General features: G+C 37.3%; 1 protein-coding gene across 2 annotated transcripts in view; it reads left to right on the top strand.

Annotated features, from left to right (window-relative positions):
- Positions 1 to 7,329: 7,329 nt before the first annotated feature.
- LOC117328896 (hyaluronan mediated motility receptor-like) overlaps positions 7,330 to 19,199 on the top strand; it is a 38,518-nt gene continuing 26,648 nt past the window's right edge. Inside the window, exon 1 of one of the 2 annotated variants that reach the window (XM_033886503.1) lies at positions 7,330 to 7,620. The gene's annotated coding sequence lies outside the window, so the exon portion shown is untranslated. Of the gene's footprint in view, positions 7,621 to 18,251; positions 18,349 to 19,199 lie in introns of those variants that run through there. The other variant, XM_033886504.1, reaches the window with a different exon arrangement.

The raw sequence follows: 19,199 nt of genomic DNA, 5'->3' as shown, positions 1-19,199 counted from the left end.
ACATAGGAGATACTACTAAGGGGGCCTCTAGTTAGTACACAACAGAGGAGATACCACTAAGGGGACCTCTAGTTAGTACACAACATAGGAGATACCACTAAGGGGGCCTCTAGTTAGTACACAGCATAGGAGATACACTGAGGGGACCTCTAGTTAGTACACAACATAGGAGATACCACTAAGGGGACCTCTAGTTAGTACACAACATAGGAGATACCACTAAGGGGGCCTCTAGTTAGTACACAACATAGGAGATACCACTAAGGGGACTTCTAGTTAGTACACAACATAGGAGATACCACTAAGGGGACTTCTAGTTAGTACACAACATAGGAGATACCACTAAGGGGACGTCTAGTTAGTACACAACATAGGAGATACCACTAAGGGGACCTCTAGTTAGTACACAACATAGGAGATACCACTAAGGGGACCGTTAGTTAGTACACAACATAGGAGATACCACTAAGGGGACGTCTAGTTAATACACAACATAGGAGATACCACTAAGGGGACCGCTAGTTAGTACACAACATAGGAGATAACACTAAGGGGACCGTTAGTTAGTACACAACATAGGAGATACCACTAAGGGGGCCTCTAGTTAGTACACAACATAGGAGATACCACTAAGGGGGACTCTAGTTAGTACACAACATAGGAGATACCACTAAGGGGACCTCTAGTTAGTACACAACATAGGAGATACCACTAAGGGGACCTCTAGTTAGTACACAACATAGGAGATATCACTAAGGGGACCTGTAGTTAGTACACAACATAGGAGATACCACTAAGGGGACCTCTAGTTAGTACACAACATAGGAGATACCACTAAGGGGGCCTCTAGTTAGTACACAGCATAGGAGATACCACTAAGGGGACCTCTAGTTAGTACACAACATAGGAGATACCACTAAGGGGGCCTCTAGTTAGTACACAACATAGGAGATACCACTAAGGGGACTTCTAGTTAGTACACAACATAGGAGATACCACTAAGGGGACCGTTAGTTAGTACACAACATAGGAGATACCACTAAGGGGACGTCTAGTTAATACACAACATAGGAGATACCACTAAGGGGACCGCTAGTTAGTACACAACATAGGAGATACCACTAAGGGGACCGTTAGTTAGTACACAACATAGGAGATACCACTAAGGGGGCCTCTAGTTAGTACACAACATAGGAGATACCACTAAGGGGGCCTCTAGTTAGTACACAACATAGGAGATACCACTAAGGGGACCTCTAGTTAGTACACAACATAGGAGATACCACTAAGGGGACCTCTAGTTAGTACACAACATAGGAGATATCACTAAGGGGACCTGTAGTTAGTACACAACATAGGAGATACCACTAAGGGGACCTCTAGTTAGTACACAACATAGGAGATACCACTGAGGGGACCTCTAGTTAGTACACAACATAGGAGATACCACTAAGGGGACCTCTAGTTAGTACACAACATAGGAGATACCACTAAGGGGGCCTCTAGTTAGTATACAACATAGGAGATACCACTAAGGGGACCTCTAGTTAGTACAGAACATAGGAGATACCACTAAGGGGACCGTTAGTTAGTACACAACATAGGAGATACCACTAAGGGGGCCTTTAGTTAGTACACAACATAGGAGATACCACTAAGGACGTCTAGTTAGTACACAACATAGGAGATACCACTAAGGGGACGTCTAGTTAGTACACAACATAGGAGATACCACTAAGGGGACCTCTAGTTAGTACACAACATAGGAGATACCACTAAGGGGACCTCTAGTTAGTACACAACATAGGAGATACCACTAAGGGGACCTCTAGTTAGTACACAACATAGGAGTTACCACTAAGGGGACCTCTAGTTAGTACACAACATAGGAGATACTACTAAGGGGGCCTCTAGTTAGTACACAACATAGGAGATACCACTAAGGGGACTTGTAGTTAGTACACAACATAGGATATACCACTAAGGGACCTATAGTTAGTACACAACATAGGAGATACCACTAAGGGCTAGTTAGTACACAACATAGGAGATACCACTAAGGGGACCTCTTGTTAGTACACAACATAGGAGATACCACTAAGGGGACCTCTAGTTAGTACACAACATAGGAGATACCACTAAGGGGACCTCTAGTTAGTACACAACATAGGAGATACCACTAAGGGCTAGTTAGTACACAACATAGGAGATACCACTAAGGGGACCTCTAGTTAGTACACAACATAGGAGATACCACTAAGGGGACCTCTAGTTAGTACACAACATAGGAGATACCACTAATGGGACCTCTAGTTAGTATACAACATAGGAGATACCACTTAGGGGACCACTAGTTAGTACACAACATAGGAGATACCACTAAGGGGACCGCTAGTTAGTACACAACATAGGAGATACCACTAAGGGACGTCTAGTTAGTACACAACATAGGAGATACCACTAAGGGGTCCTCTAGTTAGTACACAACATAGGAGATACCACTAAGGGGACCTCTAGTTAGTATACAACATAGGAGATACCACTAAGGGGACGTCTAGTTAGTACACAACATAGGAGATACCACTAAGGGGACCTCTAGTTAGTACACAACATAGGAGATACCACTAAGGGGACCTCTAGTTATTACACAACATAGGAGATACCACTAAGGGGACCTCTAGTTAGTACACAACATAGGAGATACCACTAAGGGGACCTCTAGTTAGTACACAACATAGGAGATACCACTAAGGGGACCTCTAGTTAGTACACAGCATAGGAGATACCACTAAGGGGACCTCTAGTTAGTACACAACATAGGAGATACCACTAAGGGGACCTCTAGTTAGTACACAACATAGGAGATACCACTAAGGGGACCTCTAGTTAGTACACAACATAGGAGATACCACTAAGGGGGCCTCTAGTTAGTACACAACATAGGAGATACCACTAAGGGCTAGTTAGTACACAACATAGGAGATACCACTAAGGGGACGTCTAGTTAGTACACAACATAGGAGGTACCACTAAGGGGACGTCTAGTTAGTACACAACATAGGAGATACCACTAAGGGGACGTCTAGTTAGTACACAACATAGGAGATACCACTAAGGGGACCTCTAGTTAGTACACAACATAGGAGATACCACTAAGGGCTAGTTAGTACACAACATAGGAGATACCACTAAGGGGACGTCTAGTTAGTACACAACATAGGAGATACCACTAAGGGGACGTCTAGTTAGTACACAACATAGGAGATACCACTAAGGGGACGTCTAGTTAGTACACAACATAGGAGATACCACTAAGGGGACCTCTAGTTAGTACACAACATAGGAGATACCACTAAGGGGGCCTCATTAACAGGACAAAGATGAGACGACAGGTCACCTGAGGGACGTCTGAGGAGAGGGATCCCCAGCTGAAGAAAATCGCATGGCGACTTTTGAGAAATCTACGAGATTTTATGTTATAGATGAGTTTCAATAAGTCTGTGTCGAATTCAGAAATTATATAGAAACTGGTATGACACGAATTGTTTCATATAACAAAGAGTTGTTGACTTTGTTGACTTGAGAAGGATGGCATTTCTTCGAAGCCGGAACCGAGGGAAAGATCACCGTTCGAAGGTAAACAACTCCTTGTATTAACCGAAACAAAGTCAATACTTAAATGGTATCAGCATTATTGAACTAAGAGTGATATTAAGTGCGGATTTTTAACCAAATTCACTTTTGTTTTATTTTATCAATTTCCATTACATTATTATTCAATTCTGTTTATATATTGATGTCTTTTTATTGCCCTTCGAGATTGCTCTTTTATTAAGTTATGCTGATGGACTGAGGTTTGCCAAATATTACATAGCATGTACATTTGAATTTCTGTGAATGATGGCACCGATTCAGAATATAAACATGCATTCAAAATTCTTTTTTAAATAATTAGTATCCAAACATCTCCAAAAGTGTTTAAATAATCGGTATCCAAACATCTCCCAAAGTGTTTAAATAATCAGCATCCAAACATCTCCCAAAGTGTTTAAATAATCAGCATCCAAACATCTCCCAAAGTGTTTAAATAATTGGTATCCAAACATCTCCCAAAGTGTTTAAATAATTGGTATCCAAACATATCCCAAAGTGTTTAAATAATCAGGCTGTGTGAAGTTAGCTCAACATACGACATACGACATACGACATTCAAAACTTCATATCTTGTGTTTTTACCAGCCAACGAGATAATTTTTGAATGTTCAGCGGCTCAACATACGACATACGACATTCAGATTTTGAATGTTCAGCCGCTGAACATACGACATACGACATTCAGATTTTGATTTTGAATGTTCAGCGGCTCGACATACGACATACGACATTCAAATTTTGAATGTTCAGCAGCTGAACATACGACATACGACATTCAGATTTTGAATGTTCAGCCGCTGAACATACGACATACGACATTCCAAACTTCATATCTTGTGTTTTTACCAGCCAACGAGATAATTTTTGAATGTTCAGCGGCTCAACATACGACATACGACATTCAGATTTTGAATGTTCAGCCGCTGAACATACGACATACGACATTCAGATTTTGATTTTGAATGTTCAGCGGCTCGACATACGACATACGACATTCAAATTTTGAATGTTCAGCGGCTCAACATACGACATACGACATTCAGATTTTGAATGTTCAGCCGCTGAACATACGACATACGACATTCAGATTTTGATTTTGAATGTTCAGCGGCTCGACATACGACATACGACATTCAAATTTTGAATGTTCAGCCGCTGAACATACGACATACGACATTCAGATTTTGAATGTTCAGCCGCTGAACATACGACATACGACATTCAAAACTTCATATCTTGTGTTTTTGCCAGCCAACGAGATAATTTTTGAATGTTCAGCGGCTCAACATACGACATACGACATTCAGATTTTGAATGTTCAGCCGCTGAACATACGACATACGACATTCAGATTTTGATTTTGAATGTTCAGCGGCTCGACATACGACATACGACATTCAAATTTTGAATGTTCAGCGGCTCAACATACGACATACGACATTCAAATATTGAATGTTCAGCCGCTGAACATACGACATACGACATTCAAAACTTCATATCTTGTGTTTTTACCATCCAACGAGGTAACTTTTGAATGTTCAGCGGCTCAACATACGACATACGACATTCAGATTTTGAATGTTCAGCCGCTGAACATACGACATACGACATTCAGATTTTGATTTTGAATGTTCAGCGGCTCGACAAACGACATACGACATTCAAATTTTGAATGTTCAGCGGCTGAACATTCAAAATCTGAATGTCGTATGTCGTATGTTGAGCCGCTGAACATTCAAAAATTATCTCGTTGGCTGGTAAAAACACAAGATATGAAGTTTTGAATGTCGTATGTCGTATGTCGTATGTTGAGCTAACTTCACACAGCCAAATAATCAGCATCCAAACAACTCCAAAAGTGTTTAAATAATTGTAATCAAAACATCTCCCAAAGCGTTTAAATAATTGGTATCCAAACATCTCCCAAAGTGTTTAAATAATTGGTATCCAAACAACTCCAAAAGTGTTTAAATAATTGGTCTCCAAACATTTCCAAAAGTGTTTATCCATTAGTTCCATTTTCACAGCCGTTGCTATTTTCCGCATGTTTGGTTCTATCATCACTGACGAGTCCTAAAATGAAGGAACAGTTCTATCGTGCAATATTTACATGCCGGTAAACCTAAAATGTGTTTAATTGTTTGTTGTTTGCAGATATTACCGAATCGGCTATCTAAAATACAGTATATGTAGTATACGACCCCGCCAGTGGTTCGTCCATATCAATAATATATATGATAAAGCTTTCTTTACTATTTACGATAGTTTTGTAGATTTTTTAATTCTTTTCCGTCCTTATTTCCGACTGCAGTCTAGAACTGTACATTTTGTGATCGCATTGTGTTCAAATGTCATGACATCGCCGTCAATCGATCACTATAGACATGAATAGCTGTGTTCTCCATTGTTATCATGAATATATACAGTCGTATGGGAAAACCTTACTCTCAGGAGTAATACGTAATTATATATATCTACTGTCCCGCTCGAGGTGTAACGAAAACAATAATAATATATATACCTCTACTGTCTCGCCCTAGGCGTAGTAAAAAGCAAATAAACACTTATTGTGAATAATAATAACAACATACATGTATACTGTCACTATGATCATATATGCAATCATCTAGTTCAGTAATATTACTACAAAGTACCAGGTAACATATATATATATATATATATATATATGTAATCAAAAGCGAATAGTGTCCATGTGATTGTAACCACAGTTACAGTGGGGGGGGGGGGGGGGGGGGGGGGAGAGAAGAAAAAAATCCTATGCCTCAATATGTGAACATTCATTTTATATATATATGCAATCATTTTATCCACCAGTATCTTTATATTTATTACATGCCTTACAGGGTAAAACTGAGTGAGATATGGTGACTAGCTAGCTATGTATAATTCATTTATCTCCTTACTAAGAACAATCCCAATGAATAATTTTATTTGGGCTTAACCAGATTTAGATAATTGTAACTTTTAATTGAAATTCTGATATGGTACCAATTTATACGCGGTGGGAAGATGTGTGTTTGATTAGCACATGAGTAGAAGACTACTGGTAGTTACCAAATGGACATTATAGTCGGAAACTCTGTTGTTGATCAAAAACTTCTCTCTCCTGCGAAGTAAACGTGTTCTAATATCTAACTGATAATGATTTGTAAAATAGCATGAAGAAAAAGAAAACACATAAGATTATCATTATACATGTATAATATTCACAAATACGCTTTCTACATATATATACTATACTTTCCATTCTTGACTAATAACCGGATGCTCATTATTTGAAATAAATGTGATATGTTATGGAGAGAACTTTAATATAGGCTTAAGCCTGATGTTCAATCCAATTGTTTTCCAATAAAATATGTTGAAATAAAATAGACATCACAGCTTAATCTATGCTGTTTCTATCAGATTCTTTATAAAATAGACATCATAGCTAAATGTAGTAAGAGCTATGCTGTTTCTATCAGATTCTCGCACCGAAAAGATATCTTTTATATGACGAATCGTATACATGACATCTTAGTAAAATCAAACACGTTTTATCAACTTTTCAAACATGTTAGTCATTCAACAGGCGTTAGGGATCCGATATCGTGTCGGGCGTATTTATAAAGTAGGACATTTAAATCCGTAGTACACCAATACACAAACCAGTACTATGTCCCAGCAGCCAGATCAAGGTTTAGAGGTAGAAAGTTGTCCATATCCGCTCCGTTATATGTGTGTGTTTGTTGACAGCGAGTAGTGCCCGTGTACTTTACGATAGAAAAGTAGGTATTACAAACGATAGCGTGACAGGACAGTGAATTGGTTATCGTATAGGTATCGCCCGCTCATGTACTACGGGTATGTCTTCGTCAGATTCTCACTGCTTTCGATTCCAATGATTATGCGATGTGTTTGGGATGCTATATCTGAAGATTTGGATGTCTGCTGGCGATCAAGGTAAGACTGATCTGTTTAATATGACCAAAAACAGGTTTGATTTTGTTGTAAACTACAGCCTATCGTTTTCTAAGTAAATGCATCCATGTGTTATACATAAACCACCCGACACAATGACCCGTTTGTTTAGCGTTGTATATAACCTTAAGTACATTTACCTATGTCCACAATTACCAGTTGTACTCGGTCGTCTTGTAAACATGATTGTGTTTAAACTCAGGTAATAACGGTCTGTATATTATGTATCGATATCAGCTATACTACTACATTTATTTACAGGTTGTATGCCTCTTTTATTTAGATCCTGATATTAAACATTACAATTTCCCTGAAAAGTTAGAGAAATGAATTCAAAAACAATAATATCGATGTAGTTATACAGATTTATTGATTTTAGGGTTATAACAATTACACATATATATAAATGTACATGTGTATATTTTGATATGAAGGCCGTGCAGACCACATAAGTGAATCTTAGTCCTAAAGTACATTTACACTATAGTACCAGCGCGGTGTTTACGATAAAATGAATATCGTCAGTGATGCCTGGGAATTCCGAAGGGAACTTAATAAATCAAACTGGACCAAAACATGTTAAGATATTGAGGTATATCTGATATCATTTTTATGACATTAGAGGGACATGATATAGGGATATATATTATGTACACTGTTCATAAAATTAGACATAGTATGCTGGTAAGTAAATGTATTTCATTCACTTGATTTAGACATAGTATGCTGGGTAAGTATTTCTGTCACTTGATTTAGACATAGTATGCTGGGTAAGTATTTCTGTCACTTAAGTTAGACATAGCATGCAGGGTAAGTATGTCTGCCACTTAAATTAGACTTAGGATGCAGGGTAAGTACTGATGTTACCCTAAAGGCAGTGAAGACAAGAAGCGTCTGACCCTGTAGTGCACGGCTCTAACACGTGAACGGTAACAAGGTGGAGAAGACAGTGTTCATATCAGGATAGAACAGAACGTTTACATAAAAAAGCTGAACACTTGTAAACGATAAAGTCGTGATTGAACCTGTAAACTTCCGGGACCAATCTTGGATATCTGTGTATGTCACTTTAAATCGGAGATAATCTATCTGTATTTTATATTTAAGTGTTTTTGATAATGCTATCAAAATCCAATCAAGCGATAACATGACAGGTGTAAAGAAATAAAACGTGTGACTTGGGGTACGGTTTACCTGTAATTACATAAAGGTACCAACAGGTGACAGACGCCTTTGTATTTACCTGTATAAAGCTCCTTTCTTAATAACAACGTTTAGATCGATTTTGACCTCATTGCAATAGCTAAAAGCTAATGAATAACGACATTGTGCAATTCAATTAAAGCTGGAGAGTAATTAAAAAATAATAAAGCAATGTAAAATGCCATTTCACATTGAAATTCAAAACACAAACACGCACAGCTATATTTTATTTTATACTAAAGCACCGGCGCCAGAAAAAAAAATGTACTCGACCCCGGCTTTTGATGTCACAAAGACGAATATTTTACATCCGAAATCTACTGATTATTTTGTGTATATCAGTCATCATGGTACATGTTGCCCAAGTCAAGATAACTCGTGTTATACATGTACATTGTACCGGTATGTATATACAATATCGTGCTATCAAGTGCATTATCTAATTGTTTATCAAAGCAATTCTTTATGTTATAGTACAAGAATAAATATTCATGATAAATGAAGCCCGTTTGTCAGAAGTATTTTTCTATAGGAATATCATCTCCACTTTATAGGGTTTTATCTCTCTTGCGAATCTTGCATGAAACAAATGAGAGCATTTTTAATTGAAGAAGATCAAAGACAGATATTGTAAAAGTTGTAAATTACTGCCTATTCTCAATCATGACCAATGGATGACAGAAATGATTTATATAGTTACATAATGTATGTGACTCCAGGAAGTGGCTTATCTGTGTATTCAAGTACATTGTATGAAACGTATGAAACATTATTCAAATATCGAGGTTATGGTTAATATTTTATAAACAATTATCAACAAGTTGTTGCATGTAACAAAATCACTTCAAACTGCCAACAATGGTGTAATTTCTCAAAGAAACAAAAAAAATCTGAATATATTTACATGTTCAGACACTTACAGCCACCAACAACAACAACATGGGGACATAGGTATCATTAAATGTTATATTCTATGTAACATGTCGATTTGTATAGCATTGATACACATCAGTATTAACACAAACATCCCATATATTTGTTTATTAACATGGCTATTTACTCAGACCGTAGTGGAGTGGGATGATACTTTATAACTAGCCTATTGAATGAGCGAGTTTAACTATTACATTACCGTATTACTTAGGACTATGTCAGTACCGTAATTATTACTTAGGATTATGTCACTACCGTAGTTATTACTTAGGACTATGGCACTACCGTAATTATTACTTAGGACTATGTCAATACCGTAATTATTACTTAGGACTATGTCAGTACCGTAATTATTACTTAGGATTATGTCACTACCGTAGTTATTACTTAGGACTATGGCACTACCGTAATTATTACTTAGGACTATGCCAGTACCGTTATTATTACTTAGGACTATCTAAGTACCGTAATTATTACTTAGGATTATGTCAGTACCGTTATTATTACTTAGGACTATGTCAGTACCGTAATTATTACTTATAACTAAGTCAGTATCGTAATTATTACTTAGGATTATGTCAATACCGTAATTATCACTTAGGATTATGTCAGTACCGTAATTATTACTTAGGATTATGTCAGTACCGTAATCATTACTAAGGACTATGTCAGTACCGTAATTATTACTTAGGATTATGTTAGTACCGTAATTATTACTTAGGATTATGTCACTACCGTAATTATTACTTAGGATTATGTCAGTACCGTAATTATTACTTAGGATTATGTTAGTACCGTAATTATTACTTAGGATTATGTTAGTACCGTAATTATTACTTAGGATTATGTCAGTACCGTAATTATTACTAAGGACTATGGCACTACCGTAATTATTACTTAGGACTATGTCAGTACCGTAATTATTACTTAGGATTATGTTAGTACCGTAATTATTACTTAGGATTATGTTAGTACCGTAATTATTACTTAGGATTATGTCAGTACCGTAATTATTACTAAGGACTATGTCAGTATCGTAATTATTACTTAGGATTATGTCAATACCGTAATTATCACTTAGGATTATGTCAGTACCGTAATTATTACTTAGGATTATGTCAGTACCGTAATTATTACTAAGGACTATGTCAGTACCGTAATTATTACTTAGGATTATGTTAGTACCGTAATTATTACTTAGGATTATGTCACTACCGTAATTATTACTTAGGATTATGTCAGTACCGTAATTATTACTTAGGACTATGTCAGTTCCGTAATTATTACTTAGGACTATGTTAGTACCGTAATTATTACTTAGGACTATGTTAGTACCGTAATTATTACTTAGGACTATGTCAGTTCCGTAAGTATTACTTAGGACTATGTCAGTTCCGTAATTATTACTTAGGACTATGTCAGTACCGTAGTTATTACTAAGGACTATGTCAGTACCGTAATTATTACTAAGGACTATCTCTGTACCGTAATTATTACTTAGGACTATGTCAGTACCGTAATTATTGCTTAGGACAATGTCAGTACCGTAATTATTACTAAGGACTATATCAGTACCGTTATTAGTACTTAGGACTATGTCAGTACCGTAATTATTACTAATAACTATGTCAGTACCGTAATTATTACTTAGGACTATGTCAGTACCGTAATTATTACTAAGGACTATGTCAGTACCGTAATTATTACTAAGGACTATGTCAGTACCGTAATTATTGCTTAGGACAATGTCGTGTCGTAATAATTGCTTAGGACAATGTCAGAACAGTAATTATTGCTTAGGACAATGTCGGTACCGTAATTATTGCTTAGGACAATGTCAGTACAGTAATTATTACTAAGGACTATGTCACTACCGTAATTATTAGTTAGGACTATGTCAGTACCGTAATTATTACGTAGGACTATGTCAGTACCGTAATTATTACTTAGGATTATGTCAATACCGTAATTATTACTTAGGACTATGTCGGTACCGTAATTATTACTTATAACTATGTCAGTACCGTAATTATTACTTAGGATTATGTCAGTACCGTAATTATTACTTAGGACTATGCCAGTACCGTTATTATTACTTAGGACTATGTCAGTACCGTTATTAGTACTTAGGACTATGCCAGTACCGTTATTATTACTTAGGACTATGTCAGTACCGTAATTATTACTTATAACTATGTCAGTACCGTAATTATTACTTAGGACTATGTCACTACCGTAATTATTACTTAGGACTATGTCACTACCGTAATTATTACTTAGGACTATGTCTGTACCGTAATTATTACTTAGGACTATGCCAGTACCGTAATTATTACAAAGGACTATGTCTGTACCGTAATTATTACTTATAACTATGTCAGTACCGTAATTATTACAAAGGACTATGTCTGTACCGTAATTATTACTTATAACTATGTCAGTACCGTAATTATTACTAAGGACTATGTCAGTACCGTAATTATTACTTAGGACAATGTCAGTACCGTAATTATTACTAAGGACTATGTCAATACCGTAATTATTACTAAGGACTATGTCAATACCGTAATTATTACTTAGGACTATGTCACTACCGTAATTATTACTTAGGACTATGTCATCACCGTAATTATTACTTAGGACTACGTCTGTACCGTAATTATTACTTAGGACTATGTCAGTACCGTAATTATTACTTAGGACTACGTCTGTACCGTAATTATTACTTAGGACTACGTCTGTACCGTAATTATTACTTAGGACTACGTCAGTACCGTAATTATTACTTAGGACTACGTCAGTACCGTAATTATTACTTAGGACTATGTTGGTACTGTAATTATTACTTAGGACTATGTCGGTACCGTATTGCTTAGGACTATGTCAGAAAGCGTATTATCTCACAGTTTCTAAGTATCGATAATGGAAATATATTTCACGTTTACATATTTGTCAATGGTGGGCGTATTGTGTAAAGTTTGTTTACCGATACAGAATCTACAGAGGTCCTATACAACGGACTCAGTGCCGTATTTTTATACATGGAATCAAAAAATGAAAAAGAATGAAATGGATGGTATGGTATGGTATGGTATGGTATGAAAAACGCGAGTCAGAAATTGTTAATGTCGGAGTAGAGTGACAAACAATCTTAAACACAGACAATACAATCAAAGAACATTGCTAGGTTTTCTTTGGTTTTGGGCCTTTGCTTAAAAATGCATGTATCATTTAAGCAGCTAGACGACATCTCAGCATTTTTCTGCCCGTTGGTGCAATGAAAGAATTGGGGGTTTTAGTCATTCTTAGGGTGTGCATACTTCACGTACAAAGGATCAACCTTGTTTACAGGTAGCAGCAGGTGAGATGCTCACATATTGGTATCTGCACAACCAGTAATATCCACTCTCAACAGGGTCGACTATCAGTCGACGTTAGATCCAGAATTAAAATGTATAAATATCTCTGGGATTTAAAGATTTGTACCTAATACATACAAATATAATCATAATCTTCCAGTATTTAGATATGGACTAATACCCTATAAAGCGTGTCACTCTCTGGGCTATACAGCTCAACGTTAACACCAATATCCCTCTGACCCAGTATAGTGTACTCATGACTCAGGACACCTCGCCATATCCTGGGAACGTAACACTGAAAGATTCATCAGGTGTGCCCAGATGTATCAATCAAGCCATATTGTTACAGCAGGATAAGAATATAACCTTGCTACTCAGGTTACCAATAAAATAAGTTATACATGCACATATTATTTGTGGATAAAATTACCTTGTGCTGGGATTAAAGATCGACTGTATACATGAATTATTTGACAAAATACTTGTACAATATTTACATCGCAATTGTGTTGACATACAGGTCAATTTGACCTGAAAATATTATATGAATTCAGATAAAATTTCATGTCAAATTCAGGTCAATTTCTTGACATGAATTGAGTATTTTGCACTTTTGAGGTCAATTTAACCTGAACATTTTCCATGAAATTGACCTGAATTCGACCTGAAATGACATGAAAATGCTTGTCTGTTTGTGCCAAGAAAAGTTTTCAGTCCAATCATGATACAATAATAATAATAATGCCGAACACTGATTATATTCAAAATACATTTTCTATGTTACTTGAATAACCGTTATGCTTCCTGGTTCATTCATTTCACCCAGGTTGTCAAAGTCTGCTTGGTTTTAAATGACATGTTGATGACTACATAATATACAATACAGGCAGAATTACAGGGGTAGAAAACGGACGGGTTGCGTAAATTCGTTTTTAAAACTTAAATCATCGTAGCCAAAATTGGCAGGAAACAAAGGTCTTTAGTGACACTATATTGTGCTCATGTGTGACAATCTATTTACACCGCTATACGTAAAGTAGCCAATCAAATCCGCTACATATAGTTAACTTGCCTGTTTACTTTGTATATGATAAAGGGAGCTTACCCGTTGCATTGCGTAAAGACAAAAGTATGATAACATGATAACTATAGAAATACAGTATTAAAGAATATACTACAATCAAGGACAAACGTTCAACCGCTGTTTTAAGTTTTCGTAAGCATACATTGCGCTAATAATTTAACTACCGTTTAAAGATAAGGCGAGAGAATAAAACATAAGCATTATTATAAATGCATCATTTCTCAGACAAGATGTTAACATTACATTTTTAAGATATATACTCGACATCATAATCTAATTTAGAAATATCTTTATGTCCTTATGCAATTATGCAATATGAAGTCAGACGTGTTTGATGCTTTGTCCAGTTGTCCGTTGTCACCACCCTAACCCCCATTTGAGAAGATGACTAACTCCGGATTTACCTTGTTGGTTTTTTATTTTATCCTCGTTCAGTTGATTTTGAGTTTAGATTACGGCTTCGTTATTATATCGGTATTCATTGCTGTTCAGATTGTTATCTAGTTTAATAAACACAAACTTAAAATAGCAACACCATGGTGTTCATATTTACACCTCTGATAAATGTATATACTCGAATTATCTCCATTACAAAGGGACATACACTTTATTAAATATATATTAGGATTATTAAATATCTTGAAATACACTATCTTTATATATGATTACCACCTTATAGGAATGGCAAATACATTATGTACCTTTAACGCTTATCATTTCATGATATTGAAATCACATAAGTCCTATATACAGTTCGAGGATCGCCTCATTATCTATTAATGAAACCTTGTGGTATCGGCCATGAGGACATAGTAGACCAATGTACAATACATACTTAACTAAAATACAAACTATACAAATACTCACACAGGCTATGTTATACCCCAAGGAAGTTTGGTGTAAATGATATGCCTTCTAATATTTTTAAGTTTCTTGGCACATACTTAAACAATATGGTCATCTATGTTATATATAGAAAATCAAATAAATTCAAACGTTATGCATACAACTTGCTGGAGTTCAAAGATAGGATGTTGAGTGTTAAACTATCGTGTCCAAATGTGGAATTCGCATGTACATTTCCTCCTCCTGTAACTGACAAGCTTTTTGTCTCTCAAAGTATTTATGTGTCTCTTATTGTCAGGGCACGTCCTCCTGTCTCCCTAAAAGCTTGTGTCCTTCCCTGTCATACCACACGCCATGTTGTCTCCCTAAATATTTATGTCCCTCTTTGCCATGCAATACGCCATGCCGTCTCTATAATATGTATGTGGCCCCCATTCAGTGTCTTGCCACACGCCATGCTGTTTCTATAAATATTTGTGTCCTTCCTTGTCATGCCACACGCCATGCCCACTCCCTAAAAAAATATGTGGCACCCATTCAGTGTCATGCTGTTTCTTTGAATATTTATGTGTCCCTCAATGCTATGCCATACGCCATCCTGTCTTACTGAATATTTGTGTCCCTCGTTGTCTGTCACACGCCTAAATATTTGCCTCCCTCCATGTCTTGCAATACGCCATGCGGTCTCTATAAATATTTGTGTCCTTCCTTGTCATGCCTCACGCCTGCCGTCTCCCTAAAATATATGTGGCACCCATTCAGTGTCATGCTGTTTCTTTGAATATTTATGTGTCCCTCAATGCTATGCCATACGCCATCCTGTCATACTGAATGTTTGTGTCCCTCGTTGTCATGTCACACGCCATGACGTCTTCCTACATATTTGCCTCCCTCTATGTCATGCAATACGCCATGCGGTATCCCTAAATATTTATGTGGCCCCCATTCAGTGTCATGCCACACGCCATCCGGTCTCTATAAATATTTGTGTCCGTCGTTGTCGTGCCACACGCCATGCGGTCTCCCTAAATAGCCATGTGTCCCCCATTGCTATGTTATACACAATACTGTCTCCCTGAATATTTGTTCCCTCGTTGTGGTGCACCATGTCGTGCTGTCTCCCTAGGAACAGGCACTTAGTCATTTGTAACCTTTGTAATAGCTCTTCATTATATACATCGTGTGTACAACTTAAAATCAACGACACTATAACCTCTTCACCATCAGCGACCTACCTTGACCTTTACTAACATTGTACTCAACAATGACCTTCCTTGACCTTTACCAACATTGTACCCATCAGCGACTTACCTGGATCTTTACTTACATCTTACCAATCAGCGACTTACGTGGACCTTTACTTACATCGTACCCATCAGGGACAGATTATAACTAGGATAAACGCGATTTCCATTTCTATATAGCAATGTCACTGCTTCCACTACCAACGGTCTTTTCGTGCCAAAGTTTATTCTATAATCAAAGTCCCATTATCGCAATTTCTGTGACAGCTGTCGACTTGACTGCTGACGCGGAAGCATTAACAACACGCACTAGGTTTCTAGACATTTAGGTTGATGAATAGCATTGGAAAGGTAATTGGAAACAGTATATTTCTTTGTGATATATGACGTCAGACGTGTTCGATGTTTCCTTTATATGCTGCGTTGTCACTTCCCTAGTTTTAATTGAGAGAATGTGACCCCAATTTGACCTAGATATGTGACTTGACCCCGGTTTGACCTAGATATGTGACTTGGCCCCGAATTGACCTAGATATGTTACGGGTGGCTATAACTTGGCCCCGATTTGACCTACATATATGTGACGGGTGGCGTGGCCTACCCTTCCGTAACACCAGACGACATTTATCTATTTTCCTTGTACCTTCCTATATTTGTTCGTATTTTGGTTTCGATTGATCGTTATTGGGATTGAATTATGGTTTTGTTATAATGCCGGCAGTTTCTGTTGTTTTCGTACTCTGTGTATGTTGAGTATTGGTAATACATATACGTAATGGAATTAATTGACCTCTGTGTAAGTTATGTATCGATGGTAGCGTTCCGATGTACGGTGATATGTCGATGTGAATATTATTTGCCGATGTTAAAGTTGTTATATACTGCCCCCTGTATACGTTATTTGCCGATGATAGAGTTGTGATATACTGAGGTATGCCCCTGTATACGTTATTTGCCGATGATAGAGTTGTGATATACTGAGGTATGCCCCTGTATACGTTATTTGCCGATGATAGAGTTGTGATATACTGAGGTATGCCCCTGTATACGTTATTTGCCGATGATAGAGTTGTGATATACTGAGGTATGCCCCTGTATACGTTATTTGCCGATGATAGAGTTGTGATATACTGAGGTATGCCCCTGTATACGTTATTTGCCGATGGTAGAGTTGTGATATACTGAGGTATGCCCCCTGTATACGTTATTTGCCGATGGTAGAGTTGTGATATACTGAGGTATGCCCATGTATACGTTATTTGCCGATGGTAGCGTTGTGATATACTGAGGTATGCCCCTGTATACGTTATTTGCCGATGGTAGCGTTCCGACGTATGGTGATATGACCATGTGAATGTTATTTGCCGATGGTAGAGTTGTGATTTATTCTGAGGTGTGTCCCCTTTGTACGTTATTTGCCGGTGGTAGAGTTGTGATTTATTCTGAGGTGTGTCCCCTTTGTGCGTTATTTGCCGATGGTAGAGCTGTGATATACTGATGAGGTATGCCCCCTTTGTACGTTATTTGCCGATGGTAGAGCTGTGATATACTGATGAGGTATGCCCCCTTTGTACGTTATTTGCCGATGGTAGAGCTGTGATATACTGATGAGGTATGTCTCTTTGTGCGTTATTTGCCGATGGTAGAGTTGTGATATACTGATGAGGTATGTCTCTTTGTGCGTTATTTGCCGATGGTAGAGTTGTGGACGGCAACCCTTCTGTATACCCTGACAAGTTGACTGGCTATAACAAAGCGGAAATATAACACTTTGTAGCCTGGGATTTGGACCAGATAGCTACGTCCCGGGATCGATCTACTGGCCAGCCTTAATCAGCCATTTCCACACCTGCCGTGATGTAAGCAGCGCCTCCCTAATGCCCTGTAAATGGCAGTATAATTGGACGTGGTCAACCAGAGAATTGGTACATCTCAGACATTCACGCGAGGAGATTACTCTCCCGTACTACATATAAGTAAAGTGTACTCATAATTCATCCAGCAAGATTGTACTGGATAGTATAACCTATTGTTAAAGGTAAGGTTGTCTGTGTTACAGGTAATACATACCATTGTACGAAAATGTAACCCGTGATACATATGCGTCATCACGTTTGATATAACACTGTTTTAATCAGAATCAAGGACAGTCAGGACGCTTCATGACGGATCATTGATTTCTTTAAAGTCTTATTTGTTTCATGTTTTTATGCTTTACGTCTGTCCTTCACAATATCCAGAGTTCCCCTACCTAACTCTGCTCATTTCTCCGTTCTATGACGTGTTTCTGCTGTTGACCCGTCCCGCTCAATGTAGTGGAGAGGCACTATTATTTTCGTTAGTTCTTTAGTATTAAATTTCTACTCAGAAATGTCCTCATTGCCAATCTTGGCATTACAGTGCATACTATACCTACCCTAGCCTATATCCACTGATCTTTAGAGCTACATTCAACCTTAATACCCGGTTGAAATCACTGACACGTTACATAGACATAATGCATGTGATGTACTTAGGGAAGCATCAATTTTAATGTCTATAGCTTTAAGTTATCGCACTGAAATTACCGAAAAAGGCGCTAACATCCCAAATGATTACCTTACTTTAAACTAGTTGCGCGGTATCAATCAATTAATTGTGATCCACATTTTACAATCAATGCTCCAGAGGTGTATGCAGAAAGAGACCAAGCCAGACACCATATCGATATCTGTTTAGCTTTAAACAATGCGTGTTTTCATTGGTTCAATACAACACTTTAAAGTAGTGTTTACCTGGAATGTATGGTAATTACCTTCAGGTGTCAGCTACAAAGTGAGAATATATGAGTTTTTGTGTTAATGGTATCATATTTAACTTCACATATTTACAAACGATAGTATTAGATAA

The sequence above is a fragment of the Pecten maximus genome, chromosome 6 (assembly GCF_902652985.1).
Source record: "Pecten maximus chromosome 6, xPecMax1.1, whole genome shotgun sequence".
NCBI lineage: Eukaryota > Metazoa > Mollusca > Bivalvia > Pectinida > Pectinidae > Pecten > Pecten maximus.
The sequence above is the reverse complement of the archived record's forward strand: the minus strand, read 5'-3'. Positions and strand labels throughout refer to the sequence as shown.